Source organism: Neovison vison, chromosome 5 (assembly GCF_020171115.1).
Source record: "Neovison vison isolate M4711 chromosome 5, ASM_NN_V1, whole genome shotgun sequence".
NCBI lineage: Eukaryota > Metazoa > Chordata > Mammalia > Carnivora > Mustelidae > Neogale > Neogale vison.
In genome coordinates, this window is record NC_058095.1 from 9,871,743 (window position 1) to 9,896,084 (window position 24,342).

The window sequence follows — 24,342 nt, forward strand, 5'->3', positions numbered from 1 at the left end:
GAAACAACTTTCATAAAGGACGTGTAGCCAAGTGTCAGCAAAATCTGCTAGAAAATGATCCAGAATGTGTCTTCAGAAATAGCCGTAAGCTAGAAACACACACAGAGCATCACTGGAACATTTGGGGAGGAGCATGGATGGTGTGAGTCATGAGGGTCCAGGGGCTCTGGGAACCCTCTCTTCTCCCTCATTTAATATACCTCTCCCTTATTCGACCAGGCAAAGTAAGCACTGACGACTTTTGAGGGAATACAAATAAATTTTTTTTTTTTTTTTGGTTTTACTTTCTGAGAAATGTCTCTGATCTTATAACTGTAGAGTTTAATGTTCCAACATGCATTTTTCCAAAAGAAAATGCCATCCTATTGCTGTTCTAGCTTGCTGGGGGAAAAAAGAAATCCATTTTCAATGAAAAGAAAGCAGTGTGCTCTCTTTTATCATGCATATGTGTGTTCTTGGGGCTAATCTGAAATAATTATCTCTCTCTTCAAAAATCCACATCAACCAAATATTTTGACAGCCTGATGTTCTACTCTTAGCAACTGCCTTAGGCTCACACCAGATTCTCCATGGAAATGTACTACTAGGAAGTTAACACCTAAATTCCATTTTCAGTTTTTATTTTAGTGAGCTCGTTCCTGGTGACAATGTAACAATGGATAATAAGTTTCAAAGAAGTTGAAAGAAGAATAAGAAGCACCTTAGAGAGATGGTTTAGAAGAAAAGTTGCATGAGACACACTTTACAGGAAGTAAAGGTAGAGAGTGGAGTCAGATGTTGCTGGAAACAAGGACAATGTATGGGAGATTAGAGGAATAGAGAGATAGTTATTATTTAATTATTCTTGTGAAATGTTATCCTGGCCAAAGCTTTTCTGAGGTCCCTGCCAAATGTAAAGTCTCTGATACTGTGATTATGTGAATTACACATCTGTATTCCCCACATCTTCACTAGATTTTACCAGTGATGTTCCTGTCCTTCATCAAAGAAGTACCATTAGCAATAGTCAGAGATGATCCAGCCATGTACAAACCATATCCAAAATTACAGGCAATATTTATAATTATAAATGAATATCCATCTTTCTAACACCTGTCTTGACTCTTCCATGTTCTTTTAAAACTTTTATCCAAGTTTTCAATACTAATTCTTTAGTTAGCCATCAATCTGAGAACTTATAGTATATAGATTCATTTTCTTAGCTTTTGATTTTGGTCTAATATTAGAGTTATAGAAGAGTTGCAAAAGTAACATGGAGAATTATCTAACAGTTCACTCAGTATCCCCTAATGTTAGCATCTTATAAAACACATTAAAATGATCAAACCAGGAATTAACCTTAGCACAATACTGTTAACTCTAGATGTTATTTGAATCTTGCCAGTTCCTCTACATATATCCTGTCTGTGCTATAGAATCAACTGAGGATTTCACATCAAACTTAGTTTCTATGTCTGTTGAGTTGTCTCCAGTAACAATGCCTCGATCTTTCCTTGTCTTCCAGATTTTGACACTTTTGATGACTACTGTTTGGCTCTTTTGTAGAAAGTCCATTTAGGGTTGTCCAAACTTTCGTTTCCTCCTTAGAATGATGCACTTTTTTTTTTTTTTTCAAAAAATCATAGAATCGAGTTTGTGTTCTCCTCAACTGATCCTATCATGGCATTCATAACATTGTGTGTTCCTACAGTTCATGTTCTTGATTCCCTCGGTTAAAGTGTTATCTGCTGCATTTATACACTGCAAAATTAGCATTTTTCCTTCTGTATCTGGGAGAAGATAATAAATATTCTTTTTTTTTTTTTTATTTTGACAGACAGAGATCACAAGTAGGCAGAAAGGCGGGCAAAGAGAGAGAGAGAGAGAAAGAGGGGGAAGCAGGCTCCCTGCTGAGCAGAGGGCCCGATGCAGGGCTTGATGCCAGGACCCTGAGACCATTGACCTAAGCGGAAGGCAGAGGCTTTAACCCACTGAGCCACCCAGTTGCCCTGAAGATAATAAATATTCTGAGAAAGATACTTTGGGGGGCACCTGGGTGGCTCAGTGGGTTAAAGCCTCTGGCTTCTGCTCAGGTCATGATCTCAGGGTCCTGGGATCAAGCCCCACATAGGGCTCTCTGCTCAGTGGGAAGCCTGCTTCCTCCTCTCTCTCCATCTGCTTCTCTGACTACTTGTGATCTCTGTCAAATAAATAAATAAAATCTTTAAAAAAAAGATACATTGGGACCATGTGACTATCCTGATCTCCTCAAAAGTGTGTAATTTTAATACCTTTAGTGTTCATTGGTAGATCCTGCCTGTCACAGTGGTGATTGCCCACCAGTGATACTTCATTCCCTTCTTTCTAAATGTAGTAATAGAAATCTTATGGGGGCACCTGGGTGGCTCATTGGCTAAGCCTCCAACTCTTGATTTCAGATCAAGTCACAATCTCAGGGTCATGAGATGGAACCCTGCATGGGGCTCCGCGCTCAGCATGGGATCTGCCTGAGATTCTCTCTCCCACTGCCCCTCCTCCTACTTGCACTATATACATGACAAACATACATACATATCTTTAAAAAATAGGAATCTTATGCAAGAAAGAGCTGTCTCTTCTGAGACATTTATTTTTTCATTCAATTATTCAGTTTTGTATGGGCTCATGGATGATTATTTTGTTCAAGAACTGATAGTCCAATATAATTATTATTACTATTTTGCTCAGATTATCCTACACTTGGCCATTAGGACACTCTTCTACTTGGATTCTGTGTTCCTTCTGCTAGCCCCATCCTCTTCTGAACACACTCTTATTTTTGGTGCTACAAATGCTCCAGGCTCATGGTGCATTTCCTCTGCCCTAACCCTGCCACTGATCACCTCTTCAGGGACCCCCTGGTTCCTCTGATTGGAGAGCGGTGTTTAGGAACCAACGTCTGGGTGCTACTGGGGCTCATTGTTACCAGAGTTTCATTGCTCCCAGGCCCTCCCAGCAGACAGAGCTAGGAAATGTATGTATGTATGGACATATAATAACCCCTACACACACACGTACACACACACACACACACCCGTCTGTGTGTGTGTGTACGTGTGTGTGATTTCATAGTGATGACTCTGCTTCCAGTCTAAAGCCACAGGGTTTATTTTAGCCTTCCTCTTTTATTATTTGTAACTTTTTCCTCCAACAGTGACACAGAAGGCTTTTGTTATATTTAAAAAGGCTTTTTTTTCCTCCAATGCGATGTAGAGCGCCTGGGTGGCTCAGTGGGTTAAGCCTCTGCCTTCAGCTCAGGTCATGATCCTAGGGTCCTGGGATGGAGCCCCGCATCGAGCTCTCTGCTCGGCAGGGAGCCTGCTTCCTACCTTCTTTCTCTGCCTGCCTCTCTGTCTACTTGTGATCTCTCTCTCTCAAATAAATAAATAAAATCTTTAAAAAAAAGTTGTAATGCAGTAACTAACCAATGCCTTTGTGAGAGTTAGATTTACTAACTGGAATTAAGACTTACATATAGTTCTTTTGATAGATTTATTTATTTATTTATTTGGGAGAGTGAGTGAGGGTGGGGGGTGGAACAGAAGGAGAGAGAGAGAGAGAATCTCAAGGAGACTCCATGCTCAGGGCCAAGCCTGACACAGGACAGGATCCCACCATCCTGAGACCATGAACTGAGCCAAAACCAAGAGTCGGACATTCAACCAAACCAGCCCCACAGGTGCCTAGTTCTTTTCATCTTTAGAGTACAGAATCTGGTCAAGAAGTTGTCTCCCAAAGTTATTTACCTTACTTATTTCCTTCCCCACCCCTCCAGTATGGTTTTATATTTTGTAATTCAGTTGAGTTCATTTGATATAATTTTATTACATTTTGGGGTTCTTTTAGTACATTGTGATGGATTTTAATATTTCATTAATTTGGGAAGGTGGTTAATTATAATGGCTTTAAAGGTCAGAGCTATATCAGAAGAAACACAATGTCATACCATTTCTCCTCACTCTTACAACCCCATTCCTGCTTATCCCTTCTTTCTACTCTTTTCTACCATCCACCTGTAAGTGACAAATCTTTTTCTGTCCCTGATTATCTTTTTTCTGTTGTGCAAATAAGAATATACATGTATAGTTTCTTACATTCCCTTCTTCGTTGCTTAAAGACTAGCCTATTCTAGGTTATCTTTTGTTAATTTTTTTTTTTTAACATTTTATCCTGGATATCACTCTATCATTCCACAGAGATCTTATCCATTTTTAACAGCTGTATAGAAATCCATCAGGTGGGCATACCATAATTCATTTAACCACTTTGTTATGTATGGGGATTTAGGTTTATGCATTACTTCTAATTGCAAACAGTGCTGGAAGGAATAACCTTGGACATATATACTTTCTTATTACTGTATGTGTATCTTCAGGGTAGGTCCCTAGAAGTGTGATTATTGTGACAAAGGGCAAGTGCAAATATAGTTTTGTTGGGTGATGCTAAATTTTCTTTCAGAATGTGCAAAATTGCATTCTTGCCAACAATGCATGGCAATGTCAATTTCCCCAGTCTTCTCCAATAGACTGCATTGTGATTTTTTTTTAAGGTTAGTCTATTGGTTAAAAAAGAAATACTTTTGGGGCACCTGGGTGACTCAGTGGGTTAAAGCCTCTGCCTTCGGCTCAGGTCATGATCTCAGGGTCCTGGGATTGAGCCCCATGTTGGGCTCTCTGCTCAGCAGGGAGTCTGCTTCCTTTCCTCTCTCTCTCTGCCTGGCTCTCTGCCTACTTGGGATCTCTGTCTGTCAAATAAATAAATAAAATCTTAAAAAAAAAAGAAATACTTTTTTAAATCAGGGTTTTAATTTTTATTTCTTTAATTATAAGTGTGTATTTTTCAAATATTAGATGCCCACTTTTACCTTATATTATGAATTGCCTGTTAATAATTTTTCCTATTTCTATGAAGTCATTTTCACATATGTAGTTTTCAATATTTAAAAAATTTTCAAATGTCAAATTTTCAAACATTTGATACATGTTGTAAATATTTTCTCCTTGTTGTCAATTGTTTTTTGACTTAATGGTGGTTTCGCCATGCAAATTTTTATTTTTCTGCAAATTTATCATTTTTTTTGTTTTATTGTCAATGGATTGTGAATTATGAAAACCTTCTTCTTGGGGTTCCTGGGTGGCTCAGTCATTAAACGTCTGCCTTCAGCTCAGGTCATGATCCCAGGGTTTTTGGATTGAGCCCTGCATTGGGCTCTCTGCTTGGCGGGAAGTCTGCTTCTCCTTCTCCCACTCCCTCTACTTTGTTCCCTCTCTTGCTGTGTCTCTCTTTGTCAAACAAATAAAATCTTAAAAAAAAAAACAAAAAAACAAGAAAACCTTCTTCTGTTATCAAGGTCAAAAAGGAATTCATCCATGTTTTCTTCTATTATTTGCATAGATTTTTTAAACCCCCACATTTAATTTTTTATTTTCATTAGTATTTTTATTATTTATTATTATTATTTTTTTTAATTTAACCCCCACATTTATATCCCTGATCCAGTTTGGGCTTTATTCTCATGTATAGTGTGTGGTGTGAATATAATTTTATTGATTTTATTCAAATGGTTACTTCATTGTTTCAGCACCATTTGTTAAAAAGACCATCTTTTCCAGATAGATCTGAGATGCTACACTTATGCACTTAGCTTCCATATGTTTTGAGCTCATTTCTTAACTTTCTATTCCATTCCATGAGTGTACTTCTTTGATCATACATCAACGCCACAACTTTTAGTTTTGGAAGATTTGCTGTCTATATCTCATTATAGCTAATTCCCTTGGTCTTTTTTCCCCCTCTTTTGTGTGCATTTTGCTGGAGAGCTTTTCCTATTTGTTTATCTAAATAGATTTTATTATCAGGTTGCCTAATTCTCTACATGGCTCACTTAATATTTTCATCTGAGATTGCCTATAGACTTTACAAGGATGTCAGAAAGTTCTGACATCCTTGTAAAGTCTAATCTGCCTATCTAAGAACAGATAATTAGTACTTTCCTATTTGTTTAAGTCTACTTTTATGTCTCTCAGTAGTGTTTAAAAGTTTTCTTCATATAGAGGTACCTGGGTGGCTCAGTCAGTTAAGCATCTGCCTTTGGCTCAGGTCATGATCCCAGGATCCCAAGTCCCACATCAGGCTTTCTGCTCAGTGTGGAGTCTGCTTCTCCCTCTGCCTCTGTCCCTCTCCCCTGCTTGTGTACTCATTCTCTCTCTCTCAAATAAATAAAATCTTTAAAAAAATAAATAAAAGTTTTCCTCATATAGTTTTGAATATTTTCTACACTTATTCTAAGTATTTAATCTTCATGGATTCGGTTTTATTTTCTGATCTTTAAAATATGTAAGTATTTGCCATACCTCCGCAAGTGTACATAATAAACAGTTATGCAACATTTCACTGGAATTACTGTGTTTTTGCTGTGAGAAATTTCACTTCCTCTGACTATTTCTACTGCATATCATGCTACATTAAGTAATTTCATTTCTTTCTTACTTTGGGATGATTTCCTATAAGTGGGTTATTATGTCTTTAAATGCAGTTCAAAATGTATTCCTTAAATGGCTTAATCAATTTATAGTGTCAACAGCATTAAATAACTTTGCCTGCTTTATTGCATCCTCTTTTTTGCAGTGATCAAGGATGAATTTTAAATGTGGTTATTTGAGAGGGACAAAATGTCATTTCCCTTTAATTTTTAATGGTTTTAATATCTCTCTGCTTATCCTATTTATGAGTTTTACTTGTTCTAGTTTGAATTGTTTATTAGCTGTCTGGTTTTCATAAATGTTTTATTGTACTCAGTATAATTCTGAAGATCTGGCAAATCTGTTCATTTTAACGAATATCTTTGTGCTAAAACTTCATATTCTCCCGGAGATATCCAAGCACCTTCACTTAAGATGTGTGTTCTTAGATACATAATTTATATTTATATTTTAAATATGTGGTTCTATGTCAAATGAAAATATAGACTCCATTCTTAACCCTTACTGACTGCACAAGTCCAGTCTTGTCTTTGGGTTACCCCTTGTCAACTCCTACTGGATTCTCTGTGCGTATAAATAACCTGGGGGGCTTGTTAACATGAACTTTTCAGTTTATTCTGAATTTAGGTTCCCTCTTCAGCTGTCAGTGGACTGGAGATAAACAGGTTTCAATAATTTATCATCCTGTATGAAACATAAGTCATAACTAAAATGTAAACACCTTGAATACACACACTCACCATTCCATGCTTTACCCTTCAACGTCATCAAGGTTAAGTTTTGAAATGTCCTACTTCTTGACTCCTGGGCATCCCAAGTCAGCTGTTCGCCACTCTCTCTGATCCTTAGCTTGGTGGCCCTCCAACCTATCAAAATAAACTGCGTATCTTTAAAATAGAATTAACACAGTTTTTACTTATATCTCTGAGCTACACTTTGCCTAAAACCTTCCCAACGCACACTCACATCAGGAGGAATGATCTGTTCTTGAAGTTGATGGTATTTCTGAACTGAGCAATATGTACTTTACATCCCAAAGGACTGAAAATGTCATGTCTTTAAAGTGACATTTTTCAGTCAACCACACTGTTAAGCCAAGATTTTTCTGGTATACACAAAGATGGAGACACTGTGTTCTACACCCCAGGATGGAGGAGAGATGGACAGTTGTGCGTATTTGTTAGAGTGTGTGTGTAGGTGCGTGCGTGTGTGTGTGTGTGTGTGTGTGTGAGAGAGAGAGAGAGAGACAGAGAGAGAAAAGGGGGAGGGGAAGAGCAAGTGCTCACAGGAAAATTCAATTCACACAGAAGGAACAATAGTTGGAAATGGTCACATACACAATAACATGCTGTCATCCACTGATGTCCTTAATGAACACTTTCCCATGCATTTTACCAACGAATTGTAAACTAGGGACTGAATAAATGAACATAATTCTCTAAGCCTCTCTCTGAGACTTTGTTGCAGGATTCTATGCAATGATGTGTCGCCAGATGGCCTGGACTACCAAGGCTGGACTGCCTTTGTGTAAGGTTTTGACTGCTTGGTAATGGGTTTCACATAATTGACTTCACTTCTTCTTAATAAAACTACTTAGTCACTCTATATATTTCATTATATTTTCCAGGGAAAATTATTTATTCATTCACTCATTTATGTATCTATGGAAAACACCTGTTCATGTAATCATGATGTTCATTCATTCATTCTTCTGTGAATTCATTTATTTATATATCAATCTTGTCCATAACTAATTAAGATGGCTGGACATACGGATTGAATAGACTGTTACCTCTTAAATTTAATATGCAGGAGCGCCTGGGTGGCTCAGTGGGTTAAAGCCTCTGCTTTTGGCTCAGGTCATGATCCCAGGGTCCTGGGTTTGAGCTCTCTGCTCAGCAGGGAGCCTGCTTCCCCCTCTCTCTCTCTACCTGCCACTCTGCCTGCTTGTGATCTCTGTCTGTCAAATAAATAAATAAAATCTTTTAAAAAATAAAAAAAAATAATGTGCATATGAGGAACCTGAGGAAACTTTCTAAATACACATTATGTTTAAGTAGTTCTGAGTGGGGCCAGAGATTTGGCATTTCTAAGAAGCTTCTAGATGCTGCTAATGTTACTGGTCCACCAAACCCGTTTTGAGTAACAAGGCCTCAATGGCCTTCTCTGCTCTTGAGGAGGCATCAGTAAAGGAATATAACACATACTGTACATTAAACAATTGAGAGTAGCTTTCCAAGCTCCCATTTGTGTCTGAGGGAGTGTGTCTTGGAAAGTGGTTTTTTTTTTTTTTAAGATTTTATTTATTTATATGACAGAGAGAGAGATTACAAGTAGGCAGAGAAGCAGTAGGAGAGAGAGAGAGGGAAGCAGGATCCCCGCTGAACAGAGAGTCCGAAGCGGGGACTCGATCCTAGGACCCTTGGAAAGTGTTTAATGCTCTTGCACAGGATATGCAATGTTCCTGTATAATAAGGATTTGATATTTAATTCTACTTTCAAGAAGATAGTATCATTTCCCAACTAAATAGCTTACGCCCATCCAACTCAGCTTCAGAAGAGAGATGAGACATGATGCATCAGAAAGACACACTCCTGCAGGGCTCACCTGCTGAACTGAGCTCAGAGATAATTAGGGATAGATTAAGAATTATTCGTGATCACTGAGAATGCTTCTTAGACCAGAAACTGTATTCCCCAAAGCACAATGAGCACACAATTTGAATGCCCCCGATCCACTCCATTTCTCACCAGCTTAAGGATTGGCTCCAGCTGCTTAAAGAAGGAAATTAATTTTGATGTCAGGTCAATGTACCTATCATTTATTTTCAACAAATGTGGGTGATTTCATCATAGTAGATGGTTCAGTGAACTTCAGCGAGTTTCAAGCAATCTATTATTTAACCTTTCTTGAATCTAATTTTTGTTTCTTCATAAAACTCTAGTTTAAGGGAAACCTCCAGACTGCAACACACACACACACACACACACATTTGGAGAGTCATACCCTACCTGAGTATAAGAGTCAAACTCAAGATCAGTAGTTGATAAATTATAAACTGTAGTCCAGATATAACAGGCCACCTTTTTGTAAAAAAAAGTGTTACTGTAACACAGATACATCCATTCATTTATATATTGTCTATTATCGCTTTCACACTACAATGGCAGAACTGAGTAATTGCAACTGAGACCATCTGGTCTTCAAAGCTGAAAACATTTCTATCTCTAGACTTTATAAGAAAAAATTGCTGCCTCTGGTTAAGGCGATGGTAAAAATATAGATTAAACACCTCCTTTATACAATTCCATGTGATAAGGGCAATTATTATATGGTTTTGTGATACATTATTAACAATATCTGTGCATGGACACACACACACACACACACACACACACACAACCCAGGAGGACAGAGAAAAAGATAGATATGCATTCTTAATAAATAAGAATCTTATGGCTCTTTCCTTCACTGGTGTAAATAATTACTCTCTCAAACTTATTTAAAGATGGGACACAGAGGCATGTAAAAAATGTCCCCTGATACTGAAAAAAATATGAGTTATCATAATACAAAGAGTGTTCCTGAATATGGAGAGACTACTATGTAGGTTCAGCAATTAAACAGAAGAATTAAGGTAGTGATGCAACAGATATAAATCAGGAATGCTGGGATAAAATTGAAGTTTAATAAATTTAATACAAGAAATAAGGCAAGTTCTCTGTGCTCTCTTACTGACTCCCCTTCCCCTTTCCCACCTTCCCATCACCTAAAAAGTGATCTTGACTCATGTTTTTAAGGTGTCTGGAAACAAATACAGGAAGGGTAATAACAGCAAACAACAGGAGAACAAGAAACATAATTGAGGTTCACTAACCTAATTGGAACATGAATGAGGATTGTGTCCTTTCTATTATGTGATTGTTTGTGTCCTTCAGAGTATCCTGAAAACACAACTGGGGAAAATCCATGCCAAAGAAGGGAAAGAGTCCCATGGGGTCACAAAGAAAGAACAGTGCTTTGCAGAGAGTGAGGAGTAAAAAATGAGCAAGAAATGAGGAATACAGTATGATCAAGAAGTAAGAATTTCATAGGCATCTGGTCATTGTCAAGATCTTGTTTTTATAGGTCTCTGGTCATTATCGAGTTCTGGCTGGTGATGTACACAGTACCACATCAGTCTTCCGCTTATCCATGTAGTCGTGTCATGGCTCCGACTGAAGCTAATTTATCATGTTAAAAATCACTGAAAATACATCGGTTGACCACCCTGATAGTTTCTCCGCTCTGGAGTTCTCTGAGCTTTCTTTTTCTCTTCCCTTCCTAATATCAATAGGTTTCAGGTTGTTATCATTGAATCTGATAACAGCTCTGTGTGTGAGTTTTAAAACACCTTTCGGGACACCTTGGGACCTGCTTGAATCCAAAAGTATTCAGGTAGAAAGACCAGTGTTGCCCTGTGTTCTGACAAGGTGAAGCAGAGGTTTGAATGCTATAGAAATCTGCTTTCTGGGTCTGCTGAGAACATTTTGCCCAGAGTCTGGTGTCTTCAGATTTGAAGGAGTCACAGTATGGATGAATCAAAACCCACATCAAGCACATTCTTCCCAGACCTTGGCCAAATGAAAGAGCAAACTTTTTCAGCCTGGGGTTCAACTTTGCCTAATTTCAAAAATCATAGCAAAAAAATACATCTAAATCCTCAGAGCAACCACTGAGTGGAATCAGTAATTCCACGGACTCTAGTCCATCTACCTGGCACCTACCCACTGAGCATTTGACTGTGAGTGATCCCTGTCAGCCCACGGACTTCCTCATTCCCAACATGCTGGCTCAGACTAAGAGGCAAATATTCTTGCCTGATTTTCTTGAAACTGTCTGGATCTCTATTGGCGTTAACAGCAATGTTGTGATCTCTTGCTTGCCTGCCAATTCTCCTGAGGAGTTGGATTCTTCTCCTTGTGCTTCCAAAGTTAGCTTTTCTTCTGTGAATTACTCAATTATTGAAAAGGAGGAACCTAAAGAAACCCCTTTTCCTGCTATTTCTCACATCCTGGATTTACATCTTTAGTTATGAAGATGGACCCAATTCAATCCCAGTTTTACCATTGTCTCAAGATCTGTGTCTTGGACTCTCCTCTCATTCCTATAAAGGACAATCCTACTGGATTATCAGTTCTCTTAGCTCCAACCCGACCAAGGAAGCTATCTTACCCTTCTGACAATTTGTTCTGTGTCCCCAGAGTCTCTAAACTTATAAATCAGGCTGTGTTATGGACAGCAAGACATGAAACAGAAGTGAAGAATCATACCCCAGAGAATTCTTAACAGTGAAAATTCTTAGTTACAAGCCACAGAATCTGACTATTGTTAACTCATGAAAAAATAAATGGATTATAAGAGTATAGGGTAAATTGGAAGGGGAGGTGAACCATGAGAGACTATGGACTCTGAAAAACAATCTGAGGGGTTTGAAGTGGCAGGGGGGGGGTGGGAGGTTGGGGTACCAGGTGGTGGGTATTATAGAGGGTACAGCTTGCATGGAGCACTGGGTGTGGTGAAAAAATAATGAATACTGTTTTTCTGAAAATAAATAAATTGGAAAAAAAATAAATAAATAGTAAACTAAAAAAAAAAAAAAAAAAAAAAGAGTATAGGGTAGTTTGTGACCTAGAGAACCTGGGGCAGAAATGGTTAATAACCACTGAGGGAAAGAAAAATTGATATCATGCAAGGTAGGAAGAAAAGTAGGCATGGTCATGTCACAAAAGCCTTCTCCTTAGGTGACCTCTACTAGTATTATACCTCTGGCTCTGCTACCATCAAACGCTCAACCCCAGCATATCTGGATTCCTGTGGCTGCCACCTTCACCAAACCCCCAATAATTCTCACTTCCGTGATTGCCATGGTCACCATGAATCATGTGGTCTACCAAGATTCAAAGTTCAGGGTGGGAGCCTCTAGTTGGTCTTGTGCACTAGCTGCCAAGAATGAGAGAAGGTGTTTCCATAGTGTTAATAAGGGCCCTCTCTTTTACCTAGATTCAGAATGGGGGATTCCTTTAAAAAACAAAATGTTCTTCATTAGTTCTCCAAAACACATATTGAGTGGTGGTAGGCAGAATGCGACCCACCAAGATGCCCACATTCTAATCCCTGGCACCAGTGAATATTTTGAATACGTAACATTGTGTGGCAAAAGGAAATCAAAGTTGCAAATGGAATAAAAGTTGTTAATCAGCTGATCTTAGTAGAGACTATCCTGGATGCTCTGGGCTGGGGAAATGTAATCACGAGGGTAGAAGGGGGAGGGAGAAGGGAAGGTCAGAGTGAGAAGGGCTTGACCAGTTGATTTCAAAGATGGAGAGAGGGCCCTGTGACCCAAGGAATGCAGCCAAGTTCTAAAAGCTGGAAAGGTGAGAAAGCATTCTTCCTAAAGCCTCCAGGTGGAGGTGTGGCCCAGCTGACTCCATGATTTTAGCTCAGAGACCTGTGTTGGACGGCTGATCTATGTCACTTTAAGGTAATCAATTTTGCATTGTTTCAAACCACTAGGTTTATTATAGCAACACTAGAAAAAAAATGTAAGACTCTTTGACTTTATGTTCTTTTGGAGCTAATTAAAATTTCTACCCCAGGTGACAAATTTAAAAAAAATCATTAACTTACATTTAATTAATAGAACTTTGTTATTTTGCTGCTGAGAATGTTTACTTTATCGTAATTATGGGAAGAATTTTGAGTGTTAATAACTGCTTGAAAATACATTTCTTAAACCAATATTTAATTTATGGAAAGAATCTTGCATATTCCAAAAGCAAAGAGAAGCTTCAGATAACAGTATTACTGATAAGCATCTGAAAGTTTTTCCTCCATATTCAGTATTAATAGGTCTATCTAGTTCCCATTTTGTATGCTTTCCAAAAAAAGAGCTGTGTTTGACCTCATTAAACCTCACAATTTTTCAATTCCCTTGCAAGTTATTGATTTTTGGATAGTAATGGTTTCCCCCCAAACCAGTCATGTTAGTACCCTTCTATCCCCAGTAGCCCACCACAAGTTATGAATTGTAGAATGTGCAATCTGGTGAATTTGAGGCAGGTTTGTAGCCTTAGGAAGTTATTCACATTAGGCTTAGAAACAGAAATAGAAATTTCTTTTTTTTTTCTTTTCCTTTTTAATTTTTTTTAAATTTTTTTATTAACATATAATGTATTATTAGCCTCAGGGGTACAGGTCTGTGAATCTCCAGGTTTACACACTTCATAGCACATACCTTCCCCAATGTCCATAACCCCACAACTCTCTCCCTATCCCCGCACCCCCCGCCGGCAACCCTCAGTTTGTTTTGTGAGATTAAGAGTTCTCTTATGGTTTGCCTCCCTCCCGATCCCCTCTTGTTTCATTTTTTTCTTTTCCTACCCTCAAAACCCCCCTTGTTGCCTCTCAACTTCCTCATATCAGGGAGATCATATAATTGTCTTTCTCTGATTGACTTATTTTGCTAATACCCTCTAGTTCCATCCGAATCATTGCTAATGGCAAGATTTCATTTCTTTTGATGGCTGCATAGTATTCCATTGTATATATATACACCACATCTTCTTTATCCATTCATCTATTGATGGACATTTAGGTTCTCCCCATAGTTTGGTTATTGTGGACGTTGCTGCTACAAACATTTGGGGGCACGTGCCCCTTCGGATCACTACATTTGTATCTTTATGGTAAATACCCAGTAGTGCAATTGCTGGGCCATAGGGTAGCTCTAGAAATAGAAATTTCTAGTTCACTGCAGTAGTTTCTGGATCAAACACTTGGCTAATTTGTTCTCTGAAGGCCATATAACATCTCCAGGTCTATGGACCAGAAGGTTTGTCACAACTACTCAATTCTACCCATTATAGCATGAAGACAGCTATGTGTGTCCTGATAAAGACAGCTGTGTGTTCTGATAAAATTAGGTTCGATCCACGGTGAGTTTGCCAATCCTTGGTCTAGGTTAAAATGGCTACTTGAGAGGGAGTTTGGGAAAAGAGTCAGCTAGAAAATTCAGTGTTGTTTACTAGTTAGATGAACTAGTAGAACCAGGCAAAGTCTGAAATATGAGAAGCACCCCTGGCTAAATCAGGTAGGTTTCAGAACAAAGAGCGACCATGTAGGACATCAGCTCAGCAGAAAGTGAAAAATGTGATAACTGAAAAGTCAATCATGGAGCACTGGGTGTGGTGAAAAAATAATGAATAATGTTAAATAAATTGAAAAAAAAAGAGGAACATTAAAAAAAAAAAGAAAAGTCAATCACTTTGACTTGTTCTATTCAGAGATACATATTCCTGTATGAAGCACACAACTTTAAAAAAAAAAGTCATTTGGTCCATTTTGATTGTTGATTTTTTTTTACTATTATTAATCATCCCAAAACTTTTTTATTATTACCAATATTTCTAAAACTCTCACAAAACACACCCTTTTACTTAGAAATATAATCTGTAATAGGTGGAGAATATGTTTTACCAGCGCGGGAAAAAGTGACACAGAGAAGCATTTCTTTCAGGGGTACCTATGAATAAACTAAGAAAATACAAAATATGAGCAGGAAGGACAGGGAGAGAATGAGAAAGACTGATTTACCATTGACTCAAGATTGCTGCTAAATTGTACCTTAAATTCTATAATCACTTATGTCTCTTTGATTGTGTATCTTTGAATATTACCTTTAAAAATAAAGGGATAGAGTGTCTTGGCTCAGTTGGTTAAGCTTTTGTGTTGGCTCAGGTCATGATCTCAGGGTCCTGGGATCAAGTCCCAAGTTGGGCTCCTTGCCCATCAGGAAGCCCGCTCCTCCTTCTCTTCCCTGCTTGTGCTCTCTCTCACTGTCTCTGTCTGTCTGTCTGTCTCTCAAATAAATAAAAAATATATTTTTTAAAAAGGGATAATGTGCTGTAGTGGAATGATTATATAGAATGTACAATGGGAAAAAGAGGGTCTCTTCAATAAGTAGTTCTGGGAAAACTAGTTATCCACAAGCAGAAGAATGAAGCTGGATCCCTCTCTTACATTATACACAGAAATCAACTCAAAATGCATGAAAGACTTGAACATAAGACCTGAAACAATTAAAGTCCTAGGAGAAAACAGAAGGGGTTAGCTACTTTACATTGGTCTTGGCAATACATTATTTTTTAATTTGACACTGAAAGCAAAGGCAACAAAAGCAAATACAAATGTGGGACTACATTTTACTAAAAAGCTTTTGCAAAGGAAACCATCCACAAAATGCAAAGGGAACCTATGAGATATGAGAAAATATGTGGAAGCCCTGTATCTAATAAGGGGTTAACATAAAAACACACAAGAAAGTTAAACTCAATAACCCCCCCTAAAATCTAACCAATTAAAAGTACGCAGAGGACTTTGATAGACCTTTTCCAAAAGAAGATATACAAATGGCCAACAGGTAACATGAAAAGGTGTTCCACATCATTAATCATCAGAGAAATGCAAATCAAAACCATAATGATGTATCACTGCACACCTGTTAGCAAAAAGACAAGAGAGGAGTGGTATGGCTGTGGAAAAAAGGGAATGCTTAGATACTGTTGGTTGTAAACTGGTAGAGCCACTATGGAAAAACGTATGGAGGTTCCCTAAGAAATGTAAAGTGGAACTAATGTGGGACCCAGCAATCCCACTTCCGGGGTCCCAAAGGGAACGATGTCATTATCTCAAAGAGATCCGTACTCTTAAGTTCATAGCAGTAATCGCAGTAGCCAAGGTATGAGAACAACCTAAATTTCCATTGGCAGATGAAGAGATAAAGAAAATGTGGTAGGCTATACACAATGGAATATTCTTCAGCCTTAAAATAGAAAGACATCCTGTCATTTACAACAACATGAACGAACCTCACGGCTATTATGCTAAGTTAAATAAGACAGAGAAAGGCAAATATCACATAGGATCACTTATGCGTAGTATCTTTAAAAAAAGCAAAAGTCAAATTCATAAAAATGGAGCAGAAAAGTGGTTGGCAGGGGCTGGGGTACAGTGGGAATGGCTAAAGGTTGGTGAAAGGGTATGGACTTTCAGTTATAAGATGCATAGGACTGGAGGATCTGATGTAGAACACAGTGATTTTAATTGATAACACTCTATTGTATAATTGAAATTTGCTAAGAGCATGGAACTTAAGTATTTTCACACAAAAAAGGTAAATACGTGAGGCAAGAAATGACAAAATAAAGAAGGAACGTGCTGTAGTGGAATGATCTGAGATCAAGAAGGCGGGTTTTTCTACCAGTTTTTCATCACCAATCCTTTGAGGAAAGTGATCCTCAGATTTGACGTGTGGGGACCTGAATTCAAGTCCAATTCTATATGATTACATGTTTTATCCCTGGTGGTTGGATTTATCTGTGAAAATGTGAGCAGATCGGGCCCTCGCTGAGCTCTTTCTGACTTCATTTTATATGATTATATCCATATCATTTCTGAAGGAGGGAGAAAACAGAGGTTTTTATTGAAGACCTTCCTTGCTTTATCTTCCCCATGCCAAAGAAGACAAGTTTAAAAAGTAGACTGTACTTGACCTTCAATTAGGAAACACACAGTGGGGAAACACACAGAGGGAGGAGTTAATACATGTTCATTCTTCTCTTCTCTCTCAACTTCTGCCTCTGGTCCTTCTCATTCTGTTAACAGAAAAGTCGCAACAATCAAGACCCATTGCCTCCCTCTCCATAGTACTGATGCTAGGTTCTGTCTTTGGAAATTGAGTTAATTGGTGAAGCATGCAGCCTAGACAGCACAATTTTTAAGCCTCTCTGTGTGACTCTAATCAACATCCAGGGTTGAAAATCCCTGCTTGAGAAATGGTCCCTAGGTCTGGACGGACAATCAGCAACATTATCTGGAAAGACTGAGTTACTGAAAGAAAAGTACAGATTCTTAAAGGTTTTCATGATACCTACTTGTTCAGAATTTCTCAAGGTGATGTCTGGTATTTTTAAGTGTGCTGTAGAAAAATTTGATGTGATCCCATGTTTAAAAAAACCTTAAAAACCTTTAAAAATGGAATGGAATTGGAATATGTACCAATAACCGTCCCTCCTTGCTCTTTCCATGTACCTTCTATAATAATTTGGCTCATGCACTGATAGATAAAACAACTTGGAGAAGTTGGCATAAGGCTTTAAATAAATTCTCTTATCTGGGTTATGAAGAAATATCAGCTCCTACCGAAAGAACTACCAGTCAGCCTGGGCAGACTGTTATTTCTATGAAGCAAAGGAGAAGGGTAAGCCCATTTTATTTGAATGCAGCCTTCAGGAGGGGTGCAAGACAGTATCCGGGGACTGAAATTGGGGAGAGAAGAGGAAGTAGAAGGACTTACTGGAATATATAGGTTGATCTCCCGGGAAGAGGCAAGATTTATCCTCCTGTGTCAGTTATCTTAAAACCTATTGGTCTTCCACTGTGTCAGTAAAAAACAAACATCATATTGTGGGTACGTCTCACATATTTGAAATTTATTTGTAGGGTCTTACTCCATTTGCAAAAGGATCCTTGTCAGACAAGGCCAAGGCCAATGGTTCTCCATTCCCATCTCTTCTCTCATTACCAAACTCCCTTCAACTCACACCATGTATCTAACTACCAAGCAGAGAGAAGCAACTTGAGATAAACACTGCTCTTTTGCCCTTGGAAAGACCCAGCTCCAGGTCTTACTTCTGAATATTCAGCACCTAGAAAAATACTGGAACACAGTAGGTATAACAAAAGATTATTTAATGACTGACTATAGGGAGAAAGAATTCCAAATCAAGGGCAAGATGCATGCTTAGAATGCCAGAATTCTGGAAGAGTTTCAGGCACTCAGTCACAAGGACTCCTCTGTCCAAAGTGCAGGTTTCCAAAGAAGTTCCAGATATGAGTTGCATTGGTCTCAAGTTACATCATGTAGATGTAGCAATACAACCTTCCTCTCCAGCATTTCCTGTAGATCCCCACCCCCCAACCAGTCATATCTATGTCTTCCTCCCGGCATCTCCACACATAAAAATATCAACTCAAGATTCAGTGTGAAGAATTCCACAGAGCACTTATTAGATTGAATACAGAGTTTATAATTCTCATTAGGTTTTCCTAATTGGGTGGTTCCAGCTCTCTTACCTTCAAACTGGAACCGTAGCTCATTTCTATCTGGGTCTTGAATCATAATGAAGAAACTGGCCCATTTTCAGAATTTCGGTGCCTTAGTTATTTATGGATGCCCATAAACCCATTCTTCTTCCACCTCCTTGGACAGCAATCCCCAGGCTCAGATGCCAAGCTGGGAAATGTATTTTTCCAGGAGCAGCTGGCTTCTTGGCCAGCACTTCTGGCAATGGTGCGATTGGTCTCCTTTGAAGTTGTCGACTGCTCTGACTTGTGTTTTTAAGATGCGTGATGAACTGTTTGGGCTGCTCTACCATCCTACATGCTATTTTCCTCTTGACTCACCTTTTAAATAATGAGGAATTTAGATCCATTCAATCTCCACATGGAAAAAAAGCTACTGAAGCAAAGTATCACTTTAAAAAAAAAAAAAAAAGGCCATATATGGAATTTCCACAAAGCTAAATATTAATGCTGAGAGGCCATCTAGTCCAATTTCCTACAAAATGTAGGAATTTCCTCTGGAAGGATACTGAGCAGAAGTCAACATCTGCTGAAAAGCTTTTGGTGACGGGGCGATGACTACTCCTTCAATTGGGCCACTCACTGGGCAATCACTGGAGAAGAATCCATGAAACAAGATGGGATAGGGAGGGAGACAAACCATAAGTGACTCTTAATCTCACGAAACAAACTGTGGGTTGCTGGGGGGAGGGGGTTTGGGAGAAAGGGGGTAGGGTTATGGACATTGGGGAGGGTATGTGATTTTGGGTAAATTGGAAGGGGAGGTGAACCATGAGAGACTATGGACTCTGAAAAACAATCTGAGGGGGTTGAAGTGGTGGGGGGGGTGGGAGGTTGGGGTACCAGGTGGTGGGTATTATAGAGGGCACGGCTTGCATGGAGCACTGGGTGTGGTGAAAAAATAATGAATACTGTTTTTCTGAAAATAAAGAAGTTGTAAAAAAAAAAAGTTAATCTGAAAAAAAAAAAAAAAGAAGTTCTTCCTAAGACCGAGATGAAGTCTGCCTTCCCATGGGTTTTAATAGCAGCCACCGTCCCACCTATGGAACAGCACAGAATAAACCTGATCCCTCCTCAACACAGCAGCCCATCTGAAGACTCTGATTGTAGTCTTCCCCGGTTGTCTTCTCCAGCTGGGTCAAGCGCTGCTGCCTTCTAGTCAGAAAAGACTGTCTGTGTACATCTTACAAGATGTCTTCCTCTCTTGGAATGACTCGCTGGGCTTACGGCCGCTCATTACCGGGACATCATTCTATCAACGCTGGCTCTCCTTGCTTTAACTTTTTTTTTTTTTCCCCAATTTATTTATTTTCACAAAAATAGTATTCATTATTTTTTCACCACACCCAGTGCTCCATGCAAGCCGTGCCCTCTATAATACCCACCACCTGGTACCCCCAACCTCCCACCCCCCCCCACCACTTCAAACTCCTCAGATTGTTTTTCAGAGTCCATAGTCTCTCATGGTTCGCCTCCCCTTCTAATTTACCCAAAAGCACATACCCTCCCCAATGTCCATAACCCTATCCCCCTTCTCCCATAAGTGGGTCGGAGAAGAATCCATGAAACAAGATGGGATAGGGAGGGAGACAAACCATAAGTAACTTTTAACTTTTTTTTTAATGGCGTCATCACATTGTTGGCTCAGAGCTGATCAGAAACTACAGTCATCTCTGCATAGCCTTGAGGCTCTAACAGCTTTTCGTGCCCTCAAGACAGGTAACTCTAATACTTCCCAGTGGTGCTGGAGAAAACTGAAGTTGAGAAAGATGACGTCGGCTTGGTGCCACCCAGCTTGCTCCTCCTGATTGCAGAGCCCCTAATAAACTACCTTGTCTCCCTTGAAATAAATGCCAAGCAAGTCGGAGTCATGTGGGAGCTAAGTTGCTATCAAATGAGGATTTCTTTGGTTTTTTGCAATATGGTATTAACTCTTGTCACCGTGTTGTATGTTCTACCCCCGTGACTTACTTAAATTGGAGGTTTGTACCTTTTGGCTCCCTTAACCCATCTCACCCACTGCCCACCCCTCCACCCCAGGCAACCACCAATCTATAAGCTTGGTTTTCTTTGTTTGTTGATTCCATATGTGAGATCCTACAGTCTTTACTATTCTCTGACTTATTTCACTGAGCATAATGCCCTCAAGGTCCATCCATGTCACAAACGGTAGAATTTTTTTCTTTTTAATGGATGAGTCGTATTCCATTGTGTGTCTCTATGTGTGTGTATCACTTTTTTTTTTTTTTAAATCCCCTCATCCATCAATGGACACTTATTTCCATACCTTGGCTATTGCCAGTAAGCTTCAACAAACATGAAAGTGCATGTGGCTTTTCCAATTTGTGTTTTCGTTTTCTTCAAATACCCAGAAGTGGAATGTTCTATTTTTATTTTTTTGAGGAATCTCCTTACTGCTTTCCATAATGGCTGTACCAATTTATATTCCTATCAACATAAGTGTTCTCCTTTCTCCACATCCTTGCCAACACTTGTTATCTCTTGTCTTTTTCTAATATCCATTCTAACAGATGTGAAGTGATATGTCATTTTCATTTACATGTCCTAGAGGATTAGTGATGTTGGCCATTGGTAAGTCTTCTTTTAAAAAAAAAGTCCATTTAAATCTTCTGCTCAGTTTTTAATCAGATTTTTTTTTCTATTAGGTTGTGAGTTCTTTTTGCATTTTGGATTTAATCATATGTTTATCAGACCTATGATTTGCAAATAATTTCTCCCATTCAGTAGGTTGCTTTTCCATTTCATTGATGATTTCCTTTGCTGTGCAGAAGCTTTTTTAGTTTGGTGTGTTTTTTATTGTTTGTTTTCATTTTTGATAGGACAATCATATGTTGTTTTACCCTGATAATCTACTTTCAAATACAATTAGCACATTTAGTTATTACAGCAATTCTATAGGGGTTAGTTTTTGTTTAATCATATTTTATGGGGAGAAACCTGAAGCTCAAAGTTGCCCAGCCTCTTTTCTAGCAACTGGGTCACCTCTGAGTCTGTTTCTACTGATCATTGTACTTTTTTTTTTTTTTTTAAGAATTTATTTATTTGACAGACAGAGTGAGAGAAAGAGAAAGAGCACAAGCAGGGAGAGCAGCAGAGGGAGAGGGGGAAGCAAACTCCTTGCTCAGCAGGGAGCCCGATTTGAGACTTGATCCCAGGCCCTAAGATCATGACCTGAGCCAAAGGCAGAGGTTTAACCCACTGAGCCACCCAGGTGCCCCGATCAGTTTACTTTTCAATTACCAATCACTGCAGCTGCTTTGAATATAGGCACTACTATTTAGTGCTTTTTGGGTATTGTAGGTGATACAGTATCGATGGTCTGTATTGTATCATCTTTCTATGAATACTGAGTTCTGACCTGTGATGTCTTGGTTTTAGCCTTTAATAAGGATGCCACATTTTGGTTTTAAATTTTTCTCTAGAAAATTTCCGTTCTCCTAAGCATGTGGCTTTTCTGGGTCCTCAACTAAATTCCCAGGGGTCGGGGGTGAGGAGGGGTTCTACCAATGTGTCTCTGCAGTGGCTATGACCAAACTCCATTTCTCACAGACTATGCATCTGTAAAGTTTCTGCCCCATTCTCTATCCTCCCTCACATATCTTCTGGGGGCCTTGCTGATTGTTACTCTGAGCAGGCTCATATTTGTAGCTGATTAAGTATGTAAAGTGAATTTTTGCTGCATTTTGAGGTCTCTTCTCTGCCACTCCCTCCTGTTCAGTAGTCTGCTACCCCCCAAGCCCTAACCAATACCTACTTCCTTTGCTTAGAAATAATACTGGCTTCTTCTTCTGAATTAGAAAGTGCTTTCAAAGAGAAAGCAAGCATGAATACGGGAATCACTTGATTTCTGCCTTCTTTCAAGAATCGAGCCTCATTTTTCATTGGCAAGGGCCAACAACACCTCTTGTGTTAGTTTCCCTCCTTCCTGGCTTCACTTCTCCTGTCCTTCACTCCTGGGTCCGGATAAATTCCAGATGAGCTATCTATGTGTCAGCCTTTGTCATAGGTTCTGCTGTCGAGGGACCTCAAGATATTACCTGGTACTATCTTCAGCCTTCATTCTCCCTTTATCAAAACTGTCTGCATATAAGATTTGCAAAATGCTCTTCTAAAAACAAGACATCTTACCTGTGGGATTTCTTTGCTGTAGCAACCTGAAAAGAATAACTGGGGGGAAAAATGAATCAATTATAAAGTTATAATTTATGCATTATTTTACCTAGCATATATTTATTGAGTTGATTGCAGTGTTACGTATTAAAGAAATGAACACAATGTAATGTCTACACTCCAAAATGTTACTATGTGTCATGGAGAAACATACTTTGTACAAAGAGGTATGGTAAAATGTTATAGGCATCACAACTGAATTTTGTGAAGGTGTCGTGGATACACATTGAGAAGATAAGGGATGCTGATGTAAAATTTTGGAAGACAAGTAGGCAGGTGCCATGCAGTCAATAAGTGATGAGTATCCCAAACAGAAGAAGTGGTTTGATCAAAGGCACTGAGGCATCTACCATGCATTTAATCAGGGAGCATGTGTCAATCGTAAGCAGAGAGCTTGAAAGGTACAGCTGGCCGAGGAGCCAGAAGCCAGACCATGGATGAACTTCTCTCTCAAAGATGCCTGGAAACTCTTTAGAATAGTGAATTGGAAAACTTTTTATCACTATTGCAGTTCTCCATAAGGAAAATGTTTTATATTCAACACACACACACAAACACACACACACACACAAACACACATACACACACACCCACACAGGTCTACTCACGAAACAAGCTTTACCAAATAATACTTTTACATAATGCATTCTTAAAATTTAATTTCAATTCTATTTGACTCTAATCTGCATCAAAAATAAATTCTGTTTGAGATCTGCCAAAATAATTTTATAACCAGCTCTTGTAAAAGTGTTTCTGTAGACAATTACAACTATCCTGAGATACTATTTGTCACTTATCCATTTGGCAGATATCAAAAAGTTTGATAACATTTTGTCAGTAAGGGTGGAAAAAGAGGCTTTTGCAAACAAAAGTGTTGAGGAAGCAAAATGTACTATTGTTACAAAGCAGACTTTGAAAAAACTTAATAAAATGCATTTATCATTTGACAGAGAAATCCTAACTCTAGACATTATTCCCACATACATGCTGACAGAAATACAAATATATATATATATATATATATATATATATATATGGCAATTTGTTGTGACAAATCTTTGTGATATGGGACAAGTTAAATATATTATGGTTGTCCATATCATGGGATACTAAATACTGTTTATTTGTAACAAGAAATAGATACTGCTCTGGTATCATCTCCAAGCTTTAAAGTTAAAAGACAGAAAACAAGGTAGAACTGAATGTGTACTGTGTGATACTATTTACCTAAGAAGGGGAGGATAGGAGTATGTCTGTATATGTTTTATTAAAAAATTCTGGTAAGGAGATCAATTACCATCTTTAAATAGTTACCTAAAGGGGAAGGGAGTAAAAGTGGAGGAAACAAGGATAGAAGTTAGATTTCTCTAAATTATTTTATCTTATTTTTTGTCTTGATTTTGTAAATCATATAAATATTTGATATAACTGTAAAAGTTAGAGCAAAAATCAATTTATAAAAATGAA